This window comes from Polypterus senegalus, chromosome 5 (genome assembly GCF_016835505.1).
Source record: "Polypterus senegalus isolate Bchr_013 chromosome 5, ASM1683550v1, whole genome shotgun sequence".
Taxonomy (NCBI): domain Eukaryota; kingdom Metazoa; phylum Chordata; class Cladistia; order Polypteriformes; family Polypteridae; genus Polypterus; species Polypterus senegalus.
The window spans coordinates 140,690,353-140,716,166 of record NC_053158.1 but is presented as its reverse complement, the minus strand read 5'-3'; the positions used below and the strand labels follow the sequence as shown (position 1 = coordinate 140,716,166).

Here is a 25,814-nt window from a genome sequence, read left to right as displayed (position 1 = left end):
TTCTTAGCTGTTCCTCTGGCAGTCTTCTGCTTACCTTTCAACCTCTTACAGAATACTACAAAAAATTTGTTGAATGTGAGGGTAAGAAGCAATATCATAATGAGCTGAAGGGATTAAGGTGTTCAGAAATCTGGGTGAGTCACATGACATAAAAGACAATTGCACTGTGTTTCCTACATTCATCCTAATGATATCCTTGTTTGGAACCTACAGGAAAGATAGCAAGAGAAAGTGGCAAAAAAGGACAGGACAAGAATTTACATGCCACTGCCATATTTCTCAAGATAGTGCATAAGAATCCAATATATAATGTCATGTATAACACCCAATGTTATTAATTCACACTATAATTCATCTCTTGTAAAATGTTTATGTGCCATAATCTTTGTCTTCCTAACAATTACTTCTACTAAGATTTGTGTGCAATTCTAGCATAACAAGGCAATTTAACTCTAACATGTTATTAACATCATGGCCCTTGACACAAATATGCCACGAGCTGTTATGTCCAGGAGGATTTAGAAAATAAGCTATGCAGCCATTCCCTTTTTACTAGTTCTGCTGAGGTGTAAAAAGCTTTAGAGTGGTCTGGCAAAAGTGCATCTGTCTGAGATGCAAAACTGACTAATCTGTATCCACTTAATGCTCACATATGTCTTGGTCATCTTTACGCAGCAGTGCCGAAGAGTGAATGAACAAATTGCAGATTTTCTCCAAAGCAGTATTAGTCACACTTGCTTAATCAAAAGACCCATAGAGGAAAGTGTGTTATCTGAGGGTCTCACTCCTGGCTGACTGTTCATACCTCAATGAAGAGAACTATTGCAACAGATACTGTTTTCTAGTTTAAGGCATCATTGTCCAAAATACAGTAGTTTTCCATTATCCTAGTCTGTTGTATTAGGAGAAATGAAACTCTCATCTTTGGCTACAGGGAAATCATATCAAAGTATCTGCATACTAATCTTCCTTAGATAATACCATCACTGTCTGTGTGTCACTGTTAATAATATATCTATCCATCCATCCACATTTAGAATCAAGCTTAATAAAATTCAGAATCTCTATAAGCTGGGAAACTCTGGGTACAAAACAAAGAAGTACAGTTATTTTTGTTAATTGTTAAGTCACACTCCCACTTCTCAAAGCAGCTTTAACCATGTGGGTTTCTGAGACATTTATACAATCTGCATACCTTGTGTATCAACTTGCATGGAATTGAGATTTGACAAATGTACTCTTAAGAGCATTATCTGAGAAGGATGAGGAACATATATAAGTACAAATGCACAAGCTGTCTTTCCACTTTTTACTTTTTGTCCTCCATAAAATTATGTACTTTAGGATCATTTAACTTCATATACAGTATAAGGGGTATGATGGAGATAGTGAATCATCACTGCATCCCAAAACTTCTCAAAAGAGAATTAACAGAACCTTATGATTATATGTACGCATGTATTTTGTTAGTATACAGAGAAATACAGTTAACTGTTAGTGTATATACCATTGATGGCACAGAATTGTCATCCAGGATCTGTTTTCAGGAATTTGCCATTAAATACACTACTGTGGAGTGTACAATACTATCCCAGCAGCATCAGACACATCCAAGAAACAACCCTACACAGGTCATCAATGATTCTTTATTAATTTTGATTATTTTATATTTAGCATCTTTATTCTGAGGATATTATAAGATCAGGATTACCTTTTTTCAAATTGGTGCCTGGACGGATTAAATGACTTACTAGGGACACACATTTAGTGAAATGTGGGAACTCAACCAACAATCTTGAGCACATTGATATTTGGCCAGTAGCTATGAGCCAGTAACTGGCAAATGTTATATACAGTATATTGTTTTCTGATATCTTATATTCTTATAGTCATTTTCTCCAAATGAAACTTTTGACACATGTTGAGAATGTCTAACCTCAGTAAATGTTGTTCCTTCAACACATACTGTATCTAAGGGCTTTTGTTTTAGCTTTCATTATTTCACCTGGCACTACCAAATCACATTAGCAGTGCCTTTACACAACATTGATGGGGTTGACCTTTTTTAAATTAACAATTACTTTGCCATTTTTTATCTTTTTTTTAATCTTTAAACAATATAATGGTGCATAGAGAAAGTGTCAGAAGCAAGTTAATACAATTGAGTTACTGTTTTTGCTAGTTCTTCATTAGGTTCTGGGTTTCTGGATTAAATTAAATAAATGAGTTAGGACACTGAGGATATATGTAAGGAAAAACATTCATTTTCCCTCTACAAGAGCTTCACCCTGTATTCATTCCTTTTTAATATTTTTCATCTTTCCATGTGAGGTGGTAAATACAAACCATTACAGAATATGATGGTACAAATAGCACAGTGTTTTGGTGAGCCACCCCATCAATTATACTGAGGCAAAGCCCATACAATGAGGCCCAATGAGATTCTTGGGGCTTGATGTTTGCTACATTGTACTCACTTCTGATAAATACATTTCACAAAAACTCAGTGAAATGCACTGAAATCAATTGCAAACGTTAAAACTAGTTTTGAGTGAATTTTAATGGTGCAATGATCTTTTAACTGTTCCAGAGAGCTAGAAAGGTGTCTGCCAACTATGCTCAACTGATTTCTGTGGCCAAAAATGTGACCTGAGTTGTGAGGAAGCAATGCTAATCACTCTGTTACTGTGCCTCAAACAACAAAATACGCAGACTGAATGATGATCACGAAAAATACAACTTTTGGCCAAAAACCATCAATAAATAAAATACTTAATAGAGTTCCAATCTTTGTGGCACTAGTTGCGCCATGAAGTGGCAGCTTTGGACTGGTTCATTCGATTGTTTGATGTGGCAGCTTCACACAGCTAGGACACATCTGTATGTTCAGTTGCTTTGGACATTTTTCCTTCATTAAGAAAGTACACATTGTACATACTACTAAATCTTCTATTATTATAATTATTTATTTTTCTGACTTTGGGAGGGGGAGGGCTCCTTTAAAGTTGACTTTGACTTGTCACTGTGCAGTACTCATAATATTCTCATCATGGTCAGCTTATATGTTGTGCAAATCCAGTTGGAGTACCAATCAGGAAGTGATATCACGCATGCATGAAGCAGATCAGGCAGCGATGTAAAATGTGAGGTAGAGTACACTTAAAGTACACGTGTGTAAAATTTCTGTGCATGGCTGCTGCAGCTCTGTGATGTCATGCTGGTCTAAAGCATAATGGTGTACTGGAAAAAAAAAAAAAGTTTGTCTAAGCCAGCTGCATGGCAAATTTCCAGAAAGACTGAACAAGGTCACCAGCAAACACAGCTTCTTCACTGCAAAAAAAAAATGCATTGGCATATATCACTAGTTAACTCCAGTGTTCACTGTATAGCTCTTGTTCTCTTATAATTTTCCTACTTTCAGTGAATATTGGTAAACATTATAATTTTTTTTCTGGTACAAAGAGGTGTACAGATCAATATACATGTGGATTGTATTCTGGGCAAAAATCTCAAAACCAGTCTATTTAATAAATAAAAGTGAGAGTAATATTCTACTTCATGTTGTCCTAGAAAGAATCTACTGATTGGTAGAATTCAGTCATTTTATCTATTATTATCCTAGTTTCAATGTTCACGATTTGCAGGGTTCTGTATTACTGACAGAACAAAGACACCTTTAAATAAAACCAGATTCTACATTTATAACAAAGATCTAGGCGAGATTAATATCTGGAAAAAAAAAACTACAACTACTAGACAAATTTAAGGATGCTATAAATATATGTGGATTTTATTCAGTTTTATAATATGCAAAAATCAATATAAATGCATAACTGGAGATAGGAATAAATTATTTGGGAAATGCCATTGACCCTACCGGATACCCTACTTATTATACATTTTCTCATGGCATCTTGTGTGTTTTGTCTAATAATCTTGCCCCATGCTATCATATCCTTTTCAATCCTATCCTCTCTTTTCTTTCCTTTTCCCTTTCTGTCTCAGCCTCTCCTTGTTCTGTATTTTTTTTCTGCTCTCATCTTACAATGGCTTGTCTTAGCTTATCTTATCTTGCTATTTTATGTTGTCCTACCTTTACTTGCCCAATAATGTCCTTTTTTCTTTATCTTGTTGTCAGTTTGATCTTCTTTTTGCTACTCTGAGCTTCTTTTTTGTAGGTAGTTATGTAGCCCCAACCCTAACCCATATGAGGAAAACTGTAAAATAGTTAATCTATTGGAAAAAAAAAATAATAATGTCATCAACAAACTTACCTGAGGTTTAAAAATAGGTCACTTCTCTACTGTACATGTTATCTGCACGTTTATACTCTTAAGGTAAGTAAAGCGTGGATGCTGTGTTAGTTATACACCAGTATCTAATGCGTAACATAGCATAGCACCTTTTTATTTTTATCTATTTTTTGATGTTTTAAGTCCAGTTTAAAAATATAGAATACTGAAAATTAGAAACTGTTAGAATAAATACAAGCATTGTTCGTCAATGAACCACTGTGCAGGTTTTGTTTTCAATGTATCTTGTACTTGTTGATTTGTGTAACACTGTTCTTGAAAAAAACTTATGGTTACACAGATAACTTTACAGATTGCTTATTGTGCTTTAGCTTCAGTTTGACTCCAGGTTGGTACCGTTGCACATAAATATTCCACATTCTTCCAATTTTAGCAGACTTCTTCACAGACTATGTTTAATTGGGAAGTCCAGATTATTTAATCACTCTAAATTGCCATTTTATTAATGTGGGTATTTTGTGTGAGCCTTATAATTCTGCACAGTACCACTCAAGGCTGGTACCTGCAACGTACCTTGTATCTTTGACATTGCCACTTCACAAAAGAAGTGGTAAAGAAGATGGATGAACAGATTATTGATTTTCAAATAAAACTGTTCAGAAATGATTTGCGCTAGAAATTTAGTCCCTTACATACATTTAAGTGATACACTACGTTGAATAACCTATAGTACATGAAGCCTTAATGACTATTATTCTTTAAAATGCATATTGTATATCAATTAGCAGCATGGTGGCATGCCTTGATAACTTTGGTATTCTATTTAAGATTTTTCGTGGCCAAAGATGAGGATTCCTTTGAGGGCTTGCTTTCTCTTTGGTTTCTATTCATTTTAATTGATTTTACATAAAAACAGAAATTCCTGAGAAAGAAAAAGCAACACAATATCAGCAAAAGCTGATAGATCTGTAAATAAGATTTAGAATAAAAAAAAAGAAAATTTCTCAGTTTTATTCTCTCAGTTGAGTGTAACTATGAACAGTTCGTTGGACCATAACTGTCTTAATGGTTCTCAATTATCACAAACCATTGTATTTTAAAATAAACAAGTCATTATCATTCTAAGCTGCCTGAAGTTAATAGTAAAAGTTTTTGAAATAATTATTTTTAAATCCAGAGACCATATACTCTTCAAGTGATTTGCTAAGTGTTAAACAGCTTGTAGTAATGCAGAACTTGAAATCTAATGGTCTGACACCCAGCATGCTGTCTAGCCAATCTAGTTAAAAATAGGCTTATCATTCTTTTCCATCTCATTTGTATATCCTTATAATAAGAAGGAAATATCATAGCCATCTATTTTCTTTTTTTGTATTTTTGTGTACAAAAAAAATCTATATAGTATAACAGTTTCATTCCATCCAGCAGTTACACTCTGTTGGTCGTATTTACCATTGATGTTTGTAAGTGCTGTGTAGTTGAATGTATTGTAGTACCCCGGGTCCAGACCTGAGAGGGATGTGCTCCTCAGGTGGAACTGCCTGAGAGGTACATGGTAGAGCCGGTATAAATGTTTCTGAAATGCGGCTTTGATGGGGTGGAGATAAAACACAGTATTTACAAAGCACTTCAGGTGTGTCTCCTGATTGCTAATGCCCATTGGCTCTCATGTATGGTTGCTGGTGAGCCTTGGATGTGGTGTCTGGCCTTGAGTTTTGGTTAATGGGGATATTGTGACACGTAGGTTGCCTTTGACCCAGGGTGAGCAGTATTAGGTGGAGCCAGATGCATGTATGAATGAACAAAGGAATGAAGCAGCTGGCAGCTGCAGAACACCCCTGCAGTGTCACAGAAGTGGTCACTGAGGGAGGTAATGGTCTTTTCCAGGGCTACTCTCCAGCAATCAGCATAAAGAAGCTGATTCCATTCATTCATGTCTTGCACCCCTGGGTGATTACCATATTTTCTAATGAGAATCTCATAACAAATGATGTATTATTGAAGCAACGGACAAACTGATTCTATAACTTAATAAAAGAATTTAAGATAAAATATATGGAATAAAAAAGAATTATAGAATGAATACTAATCACATTCAAGTCCATTAAGGATACTGATTACTTCCATTCATAATATAGCAAAAGGAGAGTAGAAATAACTAAATACAGTAAGTAACAAATTCTGTTAACAGCCATGAAAAGGGCACACTTGGATCCCACAACCCAAGTTTCAGACCCCTGCCGTCATACCATCAGCTACTTTCCTCTGTGCGATAGGTAGTGGGCTTAAATGAAATTGGTACTTCCTTTATCAGTCTGTATTTTCTGTTATGTTATTTTTTTTCTATTTATAATTTCTTTTATTAGGGTATAGTGTTTGGGTATATGCCATCTTTTGGAATGAAGATTGGCATTTTATTAGTACACGTGGCAAACGCCTTAGAATGAGCATGTCAAGAATGATATCTTTAAGTGAATGTTTAGCTACTGACGTTGGTTTTATGGACTGCAGTTACTCTCTTGTGAATGCATTTTAATTAAATGACACTAATACACTTAGAGTTAAGCACCAGACCAACAGGTGTACACTGTAGGTATATTAAGCTAGCTAAAATTATTGATCCTATATTGTTTAATTAAATTACCTCTGCAAATTTGTAAAAAAAGAACTAACAGTGTGACTGTCTGTATCTGCATATACCATTTTATCTGGAACAGTATGAAAATAAAATGTTCTAAAATATTTCATCGGAAAATAAGAAGATGGGCACAGAACATTTCAGTTAATGTTTGATGTGGGAAGAGAATCACAGTTCTTGGAGGAAAGCCAGTGTCCACAGTGAAATTCTGGAAACTGCACATATGCACATTGGATCCATAAGGCAGCTTACTTCATACGCAAATAAAACCCATTTTTAATTACCTTTTTATCCTGTGCCTTTATACAAATTACAGAATAGCAACATCAATATTAATCCCAGGGGATTCTCACATTTAAAAATTCTTGTTTTGGAAAATATTTCTCAGCTGTAACCTGTTGCTAAATAAAAATAGCTTGCACAATGAGAGACCCATTCTATGTAGGGTAGGATACTTCTTTTTGCTTACTTTTTCCAGATTAGCCCCTAAATCTGAGTGCTCCTGACTATTATTAGCTGGTTTTTATTTTTTTCCTTTAAAACCAGCTCACTATAAACAAAAATGTCAGAATCAAGATTTTTGCATGTTGTTATTGCAAGTTCTATAAGCAGTGAAAAAACAGAGTAATCAAAAGAAAGCCCAGGGGTGACCGGAACGGCCAGGCTTTAAAAGGACTGAATTGAACTTACTGGGCACCATTTAAAATAAATCTTTAGGTGCATACTGTAAATATTGCCATGAGAGTAATAACAAAACAGTCAGTGCAAATCAGTTTCATTATAATTTGAAATAATTCCAACATGAGCTTTTCCAGCCAAAATGTCAAGTTAATGGAAAGTCAGAACTCATGTTTAGCTATTTTTTTTATTACTTTCAATTATAAATTTATTTAACTACGACATTAGCTGTGATTCCAAGCTTCGCCTGGGATATTTCTTAAGACAGTGGGCATCAATTATAATGCTGTTGGTTATATGTACCAGAAGTACTATGTTGCTAAGTGTTTTCAAACTGGAAAAATGAAAAAAAAAGTTTCTCAAATGTTGTAAGTTGGCATAGATAAAGGCCTCAATCAAATAAGTAATAACATTATTAGGTTACTGGAGCTGCTTACTCTTGAATATGCTATATTCAGTTGTCCATGAGTAAAACATTCCTGCACTAGATCAATTCCTGCCATTCCTAGTGACTTGGCTTTTGTTGATGGCCATTGTAAAATGCAGTTTTACAGGTAATCAGTTAGATTAATTTAATATTTGACTATAAGTTGTTTTCATAATAATAAGATGTTTATGATTTTCATTTGTTTATATTATTCACTCAATTATTTCTTTTCATGTGTCTCCCCATTTAAACTCTGCATATAGAAATGCATATGTAAAGAGTTTTGGAGAGTGGGGCATCTCTTTTAAAATTAGCAAATACTTATATAAATGTAAATGATTTTGGTGGTAAAATTGTTTACCTTAAGGCAACATAAGACTGAATCACGCTTTATGAACTGAGCTGATGTTTCCAATAATGATAAACTTCAGAAAGTTAGGAAGCAACCATGCAGTGAAGTTCAAAACTCATGTTTCCTTTGGCAGATGACATAGTGGAGTAATGGTTTGTTCTACTACCTCATAAATCCAGCATCCTGAGTTCAAATTTTGAATGTGTGAACATTCTACCTGTATGTGTATGGATTTGTCCCTGGGTATTTCAGTTTTTCTTCCACATCCCCAAAGGTTTGTGTCAGGATAATTGACAGTTCCTTATGTGACCGTGGCTGTGTACATGAGTTGACACTACAATTATCTGTTTCCTGCCTTGCATACAGTGCTTATGAGGCTTGATTTTACCCACCTCTTTTCAATGATCCTGAATTGGATTAAGGAGGTTTATTAATATTCTGCAAATTTATGAAAGTTATGAAGTATGATTTATTGCAGTCAGCCAGAAATTTGACACATTCCAAGTGGTTCAAGATAGTTTTAAAAGTGTCCCATGAAAGTAATCCATACAACACAGTGAAAAGCAGCAATAAGGCCAAGGAAATGTAAGGCCTTAAAAAATTCAGCATCATCCTTGGTAGAAAGATCCAAACAAATAATTAATATTAAATACTTACTTAAATGTGCATAATGTATGGTTAGTTGTGCACTAAATGAAAACTCCATCAAAAATGATGTTATATTAATTTGTAACTTACTCTGTGTAGTTTGTAGTAATAGCTGAAAATATTAATCTTATGTTTTCATGTGAAATGTACATAACAAAGTTGTGTTAAATATTTCATCTTCAGAAGACATTCTGATAAACAAAAACTATTAACTTTTAATTTTTAGCTTTACATGTGTGTCGGTGAATGTTTTTTTATTGATATCCAGTGAAATTCATTGTTAGTCAATGAATAAGCTGTTACTGGGCTGGACTTCTGATCAATAAATGATGGTGAAGGTGGGTCTTTAATTTAAATGCTTATTTTTCTCTGAGCGTGTTCCATGTTCATTCACAAGAACGTTTTTCGGAAATGATTTATTTAAAAAAATTTTTTGCAAAAATACACGTGTTTGAGACGTGAGCATACAACTGAAAAACTTTACATGAAGATTATGCAACATGAGGGATGTTTCCATTGACTTTTTGATATTGTTTGCTGTTGTGCAATGCTGGTCACCATAGACCCCTGTTACCCTAAAAAGTTTAATTTCTTAGTTCTACATCGCCCATCATTTCAAACAACATGGGGTGAGTAACAGAAAAACATTTTGGTGGAATATTCCTTTAATGTAGCATCTTTCTTACCATCATATAAAACTGATTGATTAGTTAAAGAGAAATTAGTTATAAAATTTTGATCAATGGCATTCTGTATTATTTGTATGTTATTCTTGAAAAATTGATTTATTATACTTGAACTATAAACTATATTTACTCTGAATTGAAAACATTGGCAGTGGTGATGAGGGGGTATTTTGTGTAACTATGGATTTGGAGGAAATACATTTAAAGTAGCATGTTCAATTGAATTTATGGGAATGTTTTCTTTTTCTTTTTTTTTAACAAAGGCTCATCCTTTACATTATTCACAATCTGTCTGGAAAATATTAGTTTAAAACAACATAGCCCAGAAAATGATTGTCAAAAAGGACAATAATTCAAAATGATGATTGTATTTGTTTTGAAATATCCTAAACCTAACACATATTATTTCTGCAAATGTGCATCTGCTGTCAAACCCACTAAAAGAACTGAAATGAAAATAAGTAGTTTAGGCCTTTCACTGTTGAAGATTGGTTCAGCTACATAAAAGGAATTTATAGCAGCAGCATATTGTATTGTGGGTTATGGTGTTCTGAATGGTCTATTGTGTGGTAGAGCTTTTAACCAAAGAAGCAGGAGGGAGGAGAATGGTGCTGAGAAACTTAATTACGATCTATGTTATTATAATTTTTAAAAAGAGTTATGTGCCCAAGCAAACGTTGCCTTTTTCATAGATGCTAGACTGAAGCTGTCAGACTGCATTACAGTCCAAAAGGAAGGCTGACTAGTGCTAGGGTCAAACCGCTATTGGGGACAAATTGAGTTTGGCCTATAAATTTGTTTAGTTAAATGCATTGAAAAATGAGCATGAAGCATTCTGCTAATATTTGAGGGAAAATAATATTTAACCTAGCACAGTATGAATAACTGACTTTTGATGGCCGTATTCAAAGTTTTATTAAATCTCTTCTCAGTTCAATGCAATGTATGCATTAGAAAATTAATCATAAATGTATCCCATTTAAATAATGTTTTACACTGGAAAAGGGAGTCATACATTAAAATAAATAATTACAATGTTGGGTGCTTTATGGTGCAAAAATAATGAGCTATTCTGTCAACATTCCATTAAAAATATTTTCTTTAACACAGCATGGTGGAAATGGTAGTTGATCATTTATGAAGACTCATTTTACATAAGGTACATTGCACTGGTTTGAGATAACTGCAAAATTGTCACCTGTTCTTAATGTGTCGTAAATGTCAAAGAGGATCAGTCATTAACATGGTTTATACCACAATTAAAATCATTAGCCATTATACATTTGCCTATGACTGCAAAGGGCTTGTATCACAAAACATAACTTTATTTTATTTAAAAGAAATACAAATAAAATGAAGTTCTTTCTTATAATGGTGCTGGCGAGTGAAGATGTGTTGCATGTTGGCTGAGAATTTCTCTGCATTCTGCACAGATGATAATACAAAAACTATAGTGCTTCGATTGTATTTTTCTCTTTAAGTCACATCTCAGCTGGTGTTTTTTATGTAATTGCAAACAGCAGGAACACCTTTAATGAAAACTTAAGAAATTGTCGCTGGTGTTTTATTTTGTTTAATTTTATGGGTGACAAATCACAAAACAAATCATACACCTGCGAAACAGTCAAGAGTCGATCGATTGAGCAAACATTCTTATAGGGCAAAACCAGAAATAAATGTTGAGAAACTAAAGATGTATTACCAGATCTATCCAAATTTAATTCTTTTTGATTCTGAAAGAATTTCTTTTATTTTTTACACAAAGAATTGACGAGTGGTAACTGCAGCCCCTTGCTCTTTAGATGGTATCAATACATCACCAAATGACAAGTGTGCAAGGTCATCACAACAACAGACAAAAAGTGCTATGCATAAAATGACATCATCAAGAAAGTAACAATGAAGAATAGAATTGATTCCCAAAAGAGTCAACAGACCCAGCCGCCAGTCAGTGTTCCATTATAGGATTATAGGGTCATTATTGTCACATTTGAGCAAATTAAATTCTTACTTGCATGTGCTAATCAGCATACAGTATATCATAACTTTCAGCACCATGATTAATGACTACAAGTACCTTTTCTGGAAACATTTGTCTCCCTTACCTGAAATAATCTCAGAACATATTTGTTATACGTAAGCAGACAAATAGAAAAATATTATAAAAATATAGTCTACCAGGAGTTGTCTACTATTGTAATTAATATAAGATACCCTCACTTTTGGAAAACAGAACCTAGTTTTTGACCTAACATATCTGGTTGTGTGCTCAAAGAATGTGCCAGTCAACTGGCTAGTGTCCTCACAGACATATTCAACACATCTCTGAGCCAGTCATCAGTCCCAGCATGCTTCAAGTCGACCACAATCATACCAGTGCCGAAGAAGTCATCAGTGACATGCTTGAACGACTACCGACCAGTTGCACTCACGCCAATCATCATGAAGTGCTTTGAAAGGTTAATCACATCAATACATAAAGACTAATCTCCCTGCCTCCCTTGACCCTCTTCAGTTTGCATACCGCTCAAACAGGTCAACTGAGGATGCCATATGCTGTGCCCCTCACCTCCCCCTGACACATCTGGGTAAAAAAGACACATATGTCAGGATGCTATTCATAGACTTTAGCTTTGCCTTCCAACACAATCATCCCTCAAAAGCTGGTTGCAACACTGAGCAGGTTGGGCCTGAACACCACCCTCTGCAATTTGATCCTGGACTTCTTGACAGAGAGGCCCCAGTCAGTTTGGATGGGTTGCAACACTTCCAGCATCATCACACTGAGCACAGGAGCGCCACAAGTCTGCGTGCTTAGTCCACTGCTCTTCACCCTGCTGACTCCTGGCTGCACAGCCACGCACAACACCAACCACATTATCAAGTTTGCGGATGATACGACGGTGCTGAGACTGATAAGCAGGGATGATGAAACAGCATACAGAGATGAGGTGGAACGGCAGTCTGCATGATGTGAAGACAACAATCTATCTCTCAATGTTGACAAGACAAAAGAGATAATCGTGGACTTCAGAAAATCACATCCTGCCCACATCCCACTCAGCATCAACAGTTTAGATGTGGAGACTGTTAGGAGTACCAAGTTCCTTGGTATGCACATAACTGAGGAACTTACATGGATGCATAACACCTCATCACTAATCAAGAAAGCCCAGGAGAGACTACACTTTCTGAGGCGGCTGAAGCGAACAAGTCTTCCCCCTTGTTCCTCACCATGTTCTACAGATGCACCATTAAGAGTGTTCTGACTAGCTGCATCACTGTCTGGTATGGCAACTGCAACATATCCGACCACAAGCGCCTGCAAAGGATAGTGAAGACAGCAGGGAACATTATTGCGGTGCTTCTCCCTTTACTACAGGACATATTTTACAAATGCAGTGTCCGCAAGGCCTGCAGCATTGTGCAGGACCCCTTACACCCCTCACATGGACTTTTCACACTTCTGCCATCCAAGAGAAGATACTGCAGCATCAGAGACAGATCTGCCAGGCTGCAGGATAGTTTTTACCCCCAAGCTGTCAGACGTCTTAACACCATGCTGCTCCTGAGATCTTTCACACTGCTTCAACCATCTCTAAAAGCAGAACTTTTATACATGCAAGCCACTTTCCTGCAATGACTAGTGTGCATGTATAAAAGAAGTGAAAATCTCATACTGACCTTTAAGTATTTTGACATTCTTGTTGTACTTCTGCTGTGAAACATTCTTACCTGTTATTGTTTACACATGTCTTAAACAACTATTATCATACACTGATAATTTCTGTATTATCTATATTAATTATTTATTTATTATATTACATATCTATTGACTATATTTATATTTTCTAGATTGCAAATACCATACATTGTATCAATGTTCATATTGCTTACTACATGTCAATATTGCTGCTACTTCTTTGTCTTGTTTTTGCACAATGTCTTGTCTTGTTTGTGTTTTAATTTTAAGTTTTAATTTGAATTTGAATTCTATTTTTAATGTATTATTTGCACTTCATGTTGTTACACTGTGAACCCTGAGCTTTGCAATTTCGTCTATCTGTATACTAGTGTATAGTTGAGATGACAATAAAGTTTGCTTTGACTTTGACTTAACTATTTCATTTTTCTTTATCCCTTCTGTATCACTTTGCAAAAATCTGTATCCTTATCTTGATCTATTTGATACAGAAATCAAAGGGAATATGTGATGTTGGCTGTGGATGAGGGTTTCCAGAGCACCATCTTCCTTGCCTTTAGTTAAAATCATCAGTTATTATACATTTTCTTGTGACTGCAAAGGTCTTGTATCAAAATGCATAAATGTATTTTATTTAAAAGAAATACAAATACAATTAACCTCTTGCTTTTCATGACTCCAGAGAGTGAAGATGTGTTGCAAAAATAACTTAATTTTATCCATTTTGTATCACTTTGCAAAATTATGTATCCTTATGTAGACCTTTTATTTGATACAGAAATTATATTGAGTAAGTGATGCTTTGGAGAAGGATTTCATGAACACCAGCTTTTTCCCCTTTAGTTTGAAAGCTATTCTAAAGTCCATACTTTTTAAATGTCATTCATCCAATTGCTGATACAATATTACAGGGTAATACAGATCCAAAACTTAACCCTGAAGATCTAGGCATAAACCAGAAACCCAACCTCAAAGAGTAAGCCAGCATTGAAAAGGATGAATGTCCAAGCTCTGAAAGTTTCTTTATGATAAAAAATAAGAATTAAATGATAAAGTTAATTGGGGTAATACCATTTCTGTGTCATATGATAAATATGTACTTTCAATTGCAATGTGTATTTAGCATTTAAACTTTTGTGAATAGCAGCATCCCAAATTGAGACTGATATATTATATCAATACCATTGCAACAACAGTACGCAACCAAAATCCAAAGAAATAAATGGAATATAACACAATATAATTGTAGGGTCTCTTCAGGCCTTGCTAAAAGGGTTTTGAAGATCTCCACTTAGACATGAAAGTGCCATATTAACTTGGTTCATGCCTCTCATCCTTCCAGTAGTCTATTAATTATCCCTCTTTTTTACCCACTCCTCACTCAATAGACATGCCAAGTTCTGCCACCTCCATTTCTCCATCATTCATACAGAATCATTCTGGACTATTCTTCCTGGTTGGGACTTCTAGATATGAATGTTAGATGATTAAAGTACCAAAAAATCAAATGACTCTAGGTAACATTGATAATAAATCCAAGTACATCAAAAGATGTATATTATAATCTGAGAGGTATTTACATATTTTAATGAATTGGCAATGTGTTTATTGTGCTGGATCCCAGAGACTGTGACCCTGAATCACCCAAAACAAGTGTAGTAAATGTATGGATGGAATGTGCACATTTTATGGAGTTTAGTACTGGTCTTATAATATTTTAAAGCAAATTTTGTACTGTAGAATATAGACATTTTGAAAACTTCCTAAACATTACTTTGAGTCACTACTCATAGTATATTGTACATTACTTTAAAAAGAAAATCTGTAATGTTATCTAGATAGGCCTAAATTCCTTCTGAGCTGTTTAAGAAATGTTTCTTGCATTGAGCATAATTACAGTATTTAAATCAACTTGTTTCCTGCTTAGGTGGCAAGGTGGTGCAGTGGTAGCGCTGCTGCCTCGCAGTTAGGAGACCTGGGTTCGCTTCCTGGGTCCTTCCTGCGTGGAGTTTGCATGTTCTCCCCGTGTCTGTGTGGGTTTCCTCCGGGCACTCCAGTTTCCTCCCACAGTCCAAAGACATGCAGGTTAGGTGGATTGGTGATTCTAAATTGGCCTTAGTGTGTGCTTGGTGTGTTTGTGTGTGTCCTGCGGTGGGTTGGCACCCTGCCCAGGATTGGTTCCTACCTTGTGCGCTGGGATTGGCTCCGGCGGACCCCCATGACCCTGTGTTTGGATTCAGCAGGTTAGAAAATGGATGGATGGGTTAGAAAATGGATGGATGGATGTTTCCTGCTCTCACGAAATGCAATGTTTATAGCCGCACAAGTCACCTCTAAACTTTATTTACAGTGATTTTTAAATAAATATGAATTTTTAGATAAAATCTTATTCAGATAAGTATGATAATTTTTTTTTCTTTTTTGTAACTATTGGTTCCAGGATAGGTTCTGCCCAGTAACCTAAAAATGGAAAAAAGCTGTCAAATAAATTTTAACAAGTGAATAATATAATATAATATAATATAATATAATATAATATAATATAATATAATATAATATAATATATATTTTAATTAACAAGAAAATGTAATGATTTACTTCATGAGGTAGAAGTATATATTTAAAAAGAATAGTTGTGTCAGATATTTGAAATATTAGAACATTTGCTTCAATTTAGAGTGAAAAGTTTAAGTATTCTCCATTCTAACATTATAAGCACCTTGCACATGGGAAAGGTGCTATATAATAAAATGTATTATTATTGTTATTATTATTATTATTATTATTATTATTATTATTATTATTAACAGAATTTCGTAATTTTTCAACCACTGATAGAAGTCAATAGAGGGCTAGATCCCTGGTAGAGGATAAAAAAAACCAAAAAACGTAATATTCGTAATTACTAATCTTGAAATAGTCTAAAACTATACCGCACATGTTTGATATCTGTCATTTTTAACCTTCTGGGAGTGGCTCTTAATAGGGCTAGGACTGCCAGTAAATAATCAAATATCAAAAATATTATCATGTTCATGATCAGCAACCTCAAAATAGTATAAAATGATACCACATCTACCTATATGCCTAATCCTCATATTTTTGAAGTTTTGTTAAAAGGAGTAACTCATCATTTGTGTCCCATTAGGGAGTGAACCCTTGGATCAGTTGATGTGCACTTTCAAAACTTCAAGTCCTTCTGATCTTTTTGGCTGAAGACACCTTTTGGTTTATTCTTTATTATAAGGGTGCACAAAATATAGTTTAAAAATGGCCTAAAAATAAGTGTTTTTTTAAGCCTAGATGGTCAAAAAGAGCACACCACAAAAAGCTTGATGTCTTGCATAACTAGATATCAAGATGCATCGAATGGCATATCATATGTGAGGCTTTCCTCATATCATTGAGTCAGGAAGCACCAACAAAAAAAAAATAACTGATCTGATTTCAAAGCAATTCAAAAGAAATTCTTGTGAACAGAAAAGGTACTCTTTCCATTCTAATTTTATACTTTTAATGGTATTTGCTGTTAAGATCTATTTAGTATATTTCCTAGCCTTTTCTAATATTAGTAAGGTTTGAATTTTTTTAGATTGTAATATAGTTTAATGCTAATTGTTAACTAATGGGTTCAAAAATGGATGGGTGGAAAATATTCAAAAGAATAGGTTATCCTGTCCCTCTGTGTGCGAGTGTGATTAAGTATACTGATCAACCATTAAAAGCACCAACCTAATATTGAGGAGGTTCCCTTATGCCTTCAAAATAGCTCTAACCAAAATAGCTCAAGACGTGGACTCCAACAAAACCTCTGAATATGTCCTGTGCCATCTGGCACGAAGATGTTAGCAGCAGATCATTTAAGACCTGTAAGTTGTGACATGGGGCATCCAAGGACTCGATTTGTTTCTCCAGCACCTCCCACAAATGCTTGATCAGATTGAGATCTAGGGAATTTGGAGGCCAAGTCAACACCAACACCTCTTTGTCATGTTTCTCAAACCATTCCTAAACAAATGTTTTCAGTGTGGTAGGCTGCATTATTCTGCTGAAAAAGGCCACTGCTATCAAGGAACACCATTGCCATGAAGGCGTGTATGTAGTCTGCAACAATCTTTAGATAGGTGGTGTGTGTCAAAGCTACATCCAAATGAATGCCAGAATGCAAGGTTTCCCAGCAGAACATTGCCCAGAACCTGACACTGCCTCTGCTGGCTTGCCTTCTTCACATAGTGCATCCTTTTACCATCTCTTCCCCAGATGAATGACACACATGCACCAGGCCATTCATATGACATAAAAGAAAATATGATTCATCAGGTCAGGCCTCCTTCTTCCATTGCTCCAGGGTCCAGTTCTGATGCTTACATGCCCATTGTATGCACTTTCGACAGTGGACAGTGGCATGGCACCATGCTTAGCATTAAGTATTTCGACAATTTGTGCTACAGTAGCTCTTCTGTGGAATTTGAAAAGATGGGTTAGCCTTTGCTTCCAATGCCTTTGCTTGAGTGCCTATGACTCTGTTGTCCTCCTTTTGACCACTTTTGGCAGGTACTAATAATTGCGTACTGGGAACAATCCAGCAGATCTGATTTTGGAGATGCTCTAACCCAGTCATCTTGCCATCATAATTTTGCCTTTAACAAAGTCACTCAGATTCTTATTCTTGCCCATTTTTTCTGCTGCTAAAACATCAAAATCAAAAACTGACAGTGCACTTGCTGGCTAATATGTCACACTCCTAGACAGGTGCCATTGTAACAAGATAATCAATGTTATTACCTTGAACTCTCAGTGGTTTTAATGTTGTGTCTGATTGGTGTATGTCCTTTGAAACACTGGCAGACTATCTAGAATTAGTTCTTGCTTGTGCCCAATACCCAGAATGAATATTCTGCGGTGGACTGATAACTCATTCAGAATTGATCTGTCTTCTGGGACTATTCTTGCCAGGATAGGCCCAGTCTCCCATGATTCCAACAGTTACAAATAACCATTGACTGACTCTTTCAGGTTCACCTGTATTGCTTTGTTATGTAGAATGATTATGCCCTCCTACTGTTTGTTTTATTTCTTTGTTGTGCTTGAGTTTCTACAGATTTTATAATGGTGCCCATTCAATTATTCTAGGGTCAATATGTGTTAAAGCTGGTATTTAAAGGTGTCTGATCTTGGACAAACATTTATGAATAAAGATAACATTAAACATTATAGTTTTTTTTAACTTGTGGTTGAGGTTAAACCTCCTGACAGACAGTAAATCATTTCACAGTTTTGGTGTTTGGAAAAGTCACTACAATGTCCAAAGAGATCCAGGAAAAATTATATTATATTTTTATTAAAATTCACAATCCAAATGAACAGTTGAAACAAACATACTGTAGATGTGATTAGTGCAAAGGAAAGAAAGCAAAGCTCATGGAAAGATATCTAAATTACTCAAGAAGAAAAAAACACAATTGCTAAAAAATTATCAACCAACTAAACAGGCATTAAAAAGACTGCCCCTGTCCTCAGAATCAGGCTTGACTCACTTGCAAAAAAGGTGGAACAGCAGTCACTCGGGAAGCTCCATAATATTTGGGACAATGACTCTCACCCTTTCTTTGAGGTATTGGCTAAACAGAGGAGTACCTTCAGTAACAGACTATTCAAATTCAAAGTGGCCCTATGCAAGATCATTTCTAGCCATCAAGCTCTATGATGAATCACCCAGCAGCCATCTATCTATCTATCTATCTATCTATCTATCTATCTATCTATCTATCTATCTATCTATCTATCTATCTATCTGTCTATCTATCTATCTATCTGTCTGTCTGTCTGTCTGTCTGTCTGTCTGTCTGTCTGTCTGTCTGTCTGTCTGTCTCAAATAAAAGGCTTTTGCAAAGGCTAAAGTGACACAGTTTTACATCAATAAAAATAGCGAGTGTTCCATTTTTATATTTTAGGACTCCTTGCCGTTCTCATCCTGTAATTGCACCTTCATTGGTGTTGCCAAACAAGAGTGTTGGATGAACTATATTAAGTTGTAACATTAGTCCAGCCCACATTCTGGCAGTCTGAACAGCACTATTCGGTCAACATGCATAATACAATTATGTTGTTCTTGTCTTCTGGGCCATTTTCTCTACATTATTTTAAGTTTTAAGTTTCTCCACATAGTTTAAGTTACTTGAACTGAAAGCTGTTTCATCTCATTAGCCCAGGATATGTTGTCTTCTTGGAAAAATAATGAACTGTGTTTTGTTCTGATCCTTGGTGCTGTGGTTGATATCTCTTTTGGTAGTTTTTTTTTCAGTATTCGACTACTGCTGTCCTGTTATATAGTGAATTGTAATTATAGATTTGACAAGTTATAATCATAAGGGCAAAAGTCAATATTTACATGTAGGATTAACAAAATATAAATATATATTATTGCATTGAAGAATTTATGTATTTATTGGTTTAAGTGCACTCTTCTGCTCCATAGAAAGCACTATAGTTTACGATTTCACCATAAACTTTTAATTTTCATCATGATATGGAATGCCACTGGACCCCAACAGAACATACAACAATGAATAAGGAAAAATCAAGAAATTGCTTCCACCAACAATTTAGTGAGTTAGCCATGAAGGTGGAAATATGGTATAGCTATCTCCAATTAAACTGCCTTTTGTGATTTTATTTGAAAAAAAGGTATGCTTCATGAGCGTAGGTGCTTATGAGTGTGGGTCACAAAATTTGCACTTTCCTGGAGGCCTGAGTGGCTCACTGGCTCAAAAATAGGATTTAAAAGCCTTTCACCTTTGACATCTTCAATCTGATTTTCAGTAAAGGCTGAAAATCTTTTTAATTACTAAAGCTGCCTTGAGAATCATAATTTGCCATACAAGGAAATGAAAATTAAGGAGAACAAAAGATGCTCATTTCTTTTTTTTAAAGATCTAGTAGAGAATGAGTAGCCAAGAAGAAGCATAATGTAAGTCACAGGATTGAGTTAACATGTGCAGTATGTGGTTGCTGCAGAGCATGAATTCTGTTATGAAGTAAAAGTAAATATTTTAATTAATTATGCCTTTTGCCAATTATGTAGCATTAATTTACAGTCCCTTATTGTATATAAAGAGAAGGACAGTTGTATAGTTTTGTATAGCCTATATATAAAAGTTCCAAGGGTGATTCCTGCCTTAAGCCCACTGCTGCTAGGATTGGTTCCGGATTTGTGATTTATTTTATATTAGTTTGTTAAACAAATGGATGAATGGAAGAATCTCAACAGGTCTAAAAAAGGGAGTATGCTTATTAAAATACCATTAGTACATGAAATAATGAAAAAAAGGGTTTTAAAATGAAAGACAATGAAGTACAAATGTTGTCCTGTGTGTATTATTATATTTATTAATATAAGACAAATAGGCTTTTAGCCTAGTTGCTAAATGTTACAGTTGTTAGTTAAAATCCCATCAATGTCACACTGTGTACCTCTATACCACAGACCATTTAACCTATCAGTTAAGCCATCCATTCCTGTACGTGAAATATGAAAGGATACACAGTAATAAATCATAGGCCAGTTGTTCTTAGACTTGGCTTGAGACCTCTGTTGGCTGCAGGGTTTCGTTGCAACCAAATCCTGCATTTAATTGTGCTTCAATCCTATTAAACATATTGTTATTATGTGTTAATCCAAGAAATTCCAATAGGTTTGTTCAATTTTATTAGAATATTATCAAGTATTTATGTATCTTAATAAATGTGTGAATAGATTTTCCTATTCTGCATAATAAGAATTTACTCACAGCATTTTCATTTTAGTTTACCTTACCAAAGAGAAATACCACTGAACATGACAAGCTCATCTTCATGAGCATTGATTGATATTTGTACCCATTGTTACTACAGAGTAACTGTCACCATCCATTTATAAACTTTTTCCAATTTAAGAGTCAGCCTAACCAGTATGGGGTATGAGGCAAGAGCTAACCCTGGAACGGGGTGCTCATCAATACACACAGGGCAATTTAGCATAGCACACATTATTGCCATTGGAATTGAAAATAGGACTACATTCACACTGCAGCTAAAAGTCACCCAGTTCCTAATTTTGACTGTTCAAATTAGTTTTACTTAATTTTAGTAGTGATCCAAATTGTATAAGAACATGTACAGATGCTTGACTTGAATGTGCCTCACATGCACAAAATTAATAAAAACAAATTTGTCAGAGAAATACAATCTAGTATGACCACAATGAACACTACTTAGAATCAGCATGTCCATCAGCTTGTGATGGCAAGAACAGAAATAGAAAAAAAAATGTTGCGATTTTTTTTTCTTTGAACACAATTATCACTATCATTTATACCATATTTGTACATAAAAACCTTTGGAGATAGGAAAATAACCTAGGGCTGGTGGGCACTAAATGTGGAGAGTTTTGAAGGTTTTGAATTGAGGTTTGAAAATTTCAGAATGTTGGTGGAAACATTTGAATATGTAAGCCAATTTCCATTTGTAAGACTCTTCCTGGAAAAGAAATACATGGCTAGAGGCATGCCATTTCACTAAGAGAATGCATAATAATTAGGCCATATTGGCAGATGAGAATTATCTTAAATCTTAAATACACCCTCTCAATTTCTTTTCATTTATACTCCTGAGTTTTGAGTTTCATCCATCTTAAATTTTTTCAATGCAGAAACATTTGCAGACAAATCTTCAAACGTAGGTCACGTTCAAGTTAAATATGCCAATATCAGAATTAATTCCATGTATACAAGTGATCTTTCGAGTTTGATAAAATGCTGAGTTTCATGGATTGCTTTGGAAACTTGCTATTATTTTATTTGGGTTATGAGAAATAACAAGAAGGCAGGAAGGAATGTCCCTTAGAAAAGTGTCTATCAGGACAGATTCAGCACATCATTGTATAAAGCCTGAGAAGTAACTCATTGATCATCTTAAAGTTTCCTTTTTCCCCAAAACATGTACATCCACCTTTTCCTTCATTGACAGGCTTATGACATTGATTGCATTATGTTCAATTGTGGATTTTGCCTTTTTGTTCTCTTTGTATTTTGTTTTTCTGTTAATGTTTTGTTTGAGTTTAACTCTTTTGAAGCTACATTTCGTCAGAGAAGTTAACATTTTGTGAACAAATATCACAATTCATTTTTATTGCTTAGATTGCTAAATATATAAAACTAACAAATGTCTGAAAAAGCATGAACAGTCTATGCACTTTATAAATGATAACTGTGAACCATTAGAAACCATTCAAAGCAGTCATTTGCATACAGTGGTAAGCCACAACAATATATTTGCACTGGTGATGCTGTTTTTTCCATTTGTTGCTAAATTGTTTCAGAATGACTGGCATTTCCTATTTTCATATACAACAAAGTTCATTTAGCCTACTTGGCAAGTACGTGTGACTGGATTTTGATGCTGTGCTGTAAAAACAGCAGATACCTGGAGTGTACAAACCTGAGTTTATTTTACAGTCAAAAATAATCACATAATTTACTGTAGGTTACTTTTGTCAGTGTTTAGGAAAAGGTTCTGCCTCCTGCTCCTTGAAATCAAATTTTGTCGACACTGCCTTGAAAGAGTTAATCCTGGTTAAGAGGTTTTGTTTGTTTTATTATAATGCTTTTCTCTATGTCCGTTAATTATTAATTGTAATGCAAATGAGTTGGACTACAGATAATTATAATTGTCTGCAAAATATAAAGCATTTTGCATTGCTTAGGAATGATGAAAACATTTTCTGGCCAAAGATTTTGTGTGTTTTCTGACTTCCATTTATGATCCTGCTTTTGGTTTAGTTATTTCTATACTCATTCACAGTTTTGACCCTCAATGCTTCATTTTCAACCATGAATTTCTCCAGTCTTTCTCTTGGTCCTTTATTTCTGTTAAATTCTGCTTCTTCCTAGTCAGAAAAATTAACAATTATTTTTAAATTATTTATAGCAATTTTGAATTATACACTGATGAAGTGATTAGTGCTGGAAATTCTTTGCTTAACAGGCCCAAAGTGTGTTGAACTTCAAGCCCTTTCAGTGTATATGTGGAATTTGCACATACTTCCTTTGTGAACTTTGAATTTCTCCAGGTATTCTGGTTTCTCCCCTGAATTCCAAAACTGGGCCTGTTGGGTTAACTAGCGTCTCCAAATTAACATGGAATGTGCTGGACAGCCATTTGGTATAGGAATGGTTTCTGCTCCTGTAGTGTTGGGATAAACGGTGGCCTTTTGTAACCCTGAAATCAAGAGAATAGGATTGGATAATGGAAGGAATTCTTAAACTCATAAACTAGAAACAGGCATCCCTCTGTCTCTATCCATTGTCTGAACCTGCTTAATTCTTTTTCAGAGTTTTGGCAATTTAAGCCTATCTGTTTTGTATTGGCGCAGGGTACAAACAGTACACCATCAGTTTATAAAACACAGAGTTCTGTATACTACTATGCGATGGCATATTTTTTAGAAATGAAAGTCCAGTGAAATTAAAACTCCTTATTCTTTTTTAAGAACCTCAGCTATTTGACTTAGACAATCATCTGTCCAATATGATATGCCAGTTCTTACAACACCTCTTTGCTACGCTTCTGACTCAAATGCATAGGAAATGTTTGAAAAAGACTTTTTTCCTCTAGCTCTTTCAAATGGAATGACGAAACAGTTGAACAGATTCTAAAATTTGCTTAAGTGTGTTAATGGGTTGATTGCTGAGCTGCAGCCCAGTGGATTTTCTGGAAGATGATTGATTAGAGCTCTGGGTCTTTGCACTCAAAGAGCTGGGGGATTTGACTTGAAAATGCTGCCAAGTCTGTTACACTGAAATTTATCTTAATTAGATCGGAAAGACCTGCCACAGCAGAATAGTCACACCGATTAAAATGAAAAACAGGAGAAATTACTGATCAAATTAATCATAATGTCGGGCTACAGCTGTAGGTCTGATGTAATTTGCCACTCCAGTGAGTTACATCGGCCTAGGCAGGAGAAAGAGAGCTGGTACATGCTGAACCGTAACACCAGGCAGCTTAGGGCAGCCCATCAGGGCCCTCACTCCATTCATTCTCCCAGCACTGCCTGACCCCAGTGCACCATGCAGAGAATCAGCAGAAGGTGAAAACAAATATGCTGGCCAAAGCCTACTGACTTTGTCTCTTTTGTACTATTTTGGAGCCTTTATGAGAAATTTGGGTGAATAAATGAACACTGCAGAAAATCAGACTATTAACCATTTTTTGGTATAACCTATCCTGGTCCCCCTTCTCAAAAATAAATGTTTTGTGTGGTCTTTATTATAGTCTTTTAGCTGCAAATTGTGGTCTCCTGTTGAATGAGTGTATTGTCTTCTTAAGGCTTTAATGATATTTTTTAAGCAACTTGAGAATTGGAAAGGTGCTATATAAATAAAATATTATTATTGCTATTATTATTATTTTAGACTATAGCAGCAGAGTCATCTTTTGCTTGTATGTGCTTTGTATTGAAGTTATTAAATTGAGTCATTTAAAAACTGAACAGTGGCTTTCTTCTAAGCCACCTGTACATGGAAAAGCTGAGCTGTCCATGTACCCACTGGAGTTAGCAGCTGCGGAGTGTAAAAGACTGACAGCAATGGGGCTTGGTAAGTCCCTTAGGTAGAATTTTTTTCTTCCCTTTCCTTTCCTATCTTTTTTGCTCTGACACACTCCGACAAGATTGTGGCTTCTGATCGCAAATTAACACCTGACCCAAAGACTGACATTTAATTAGCCACAAAGGTGTCTACTGCACTGGTGCTGGTATGTTTGTAAGTGGTGAGCATCCTGCATTCTGTCTACAGATGAAAGGTATTTGAAAGGATAACTGAATGTAGAATTTAGCTAATTTTGCATATTGGAACAGTTGTTCTTCTGTTGCCATTGTGGAGCTGGTATACAAACAGTGCAGGAATTTAATTTTTATCAGTCTTTCATGTTTATGGCAGTTTATGTCTACGTGGAATCCACCAGATAAGTATTGCAAGTTTGGAGACACTGTCATTAATAAGTAATAGGGTTTGAGATGGAAAGTACTTGTTGGGATGGCATATTTCTTTACTAGTGTGATGGTGCAGGTTGGCTCCATGCTCCCTGTTCCCTTAGGGAACCTCTTTAACCCACCACCGTTGATAGTCTTAATCAAGATGAGCCAGGCAAATGAGGACACACACATGCAGTAAGGGGTAGGTGCAAAAAGTGAATGGTGCTTTTATTAAAATAATCCAAAAACAAAGTACAAACTGTGCAGTGCAAAATCTTCATTAATCAATAATCTATTAAACTTTTAATTAATTGTGGAGGTTAAAACAAGTTTCTTCCATAGCAAGAAACCTTTCTTAAAATCTTTGTCCCTGCTTCATCCCTTTAAAACCAACATCTCCTGTGCTTCCCTCGCAC

General features: G+C 35.2%; 1 protein-coding gene across 2 annotated transcripts in view; it reads left to right on the top strand.

The window, feature by feature from the left end:
* The window catches only part of pou6f2 (POU class 6 homeobox 2), a 459,367-nt gene that overhangs the window by 246,056 nt on the left and 187,497 nt on the right, over window positions 1–25,814 (top strand). The gene's annotated exons all lie outside the window — the stretch shown is intronic.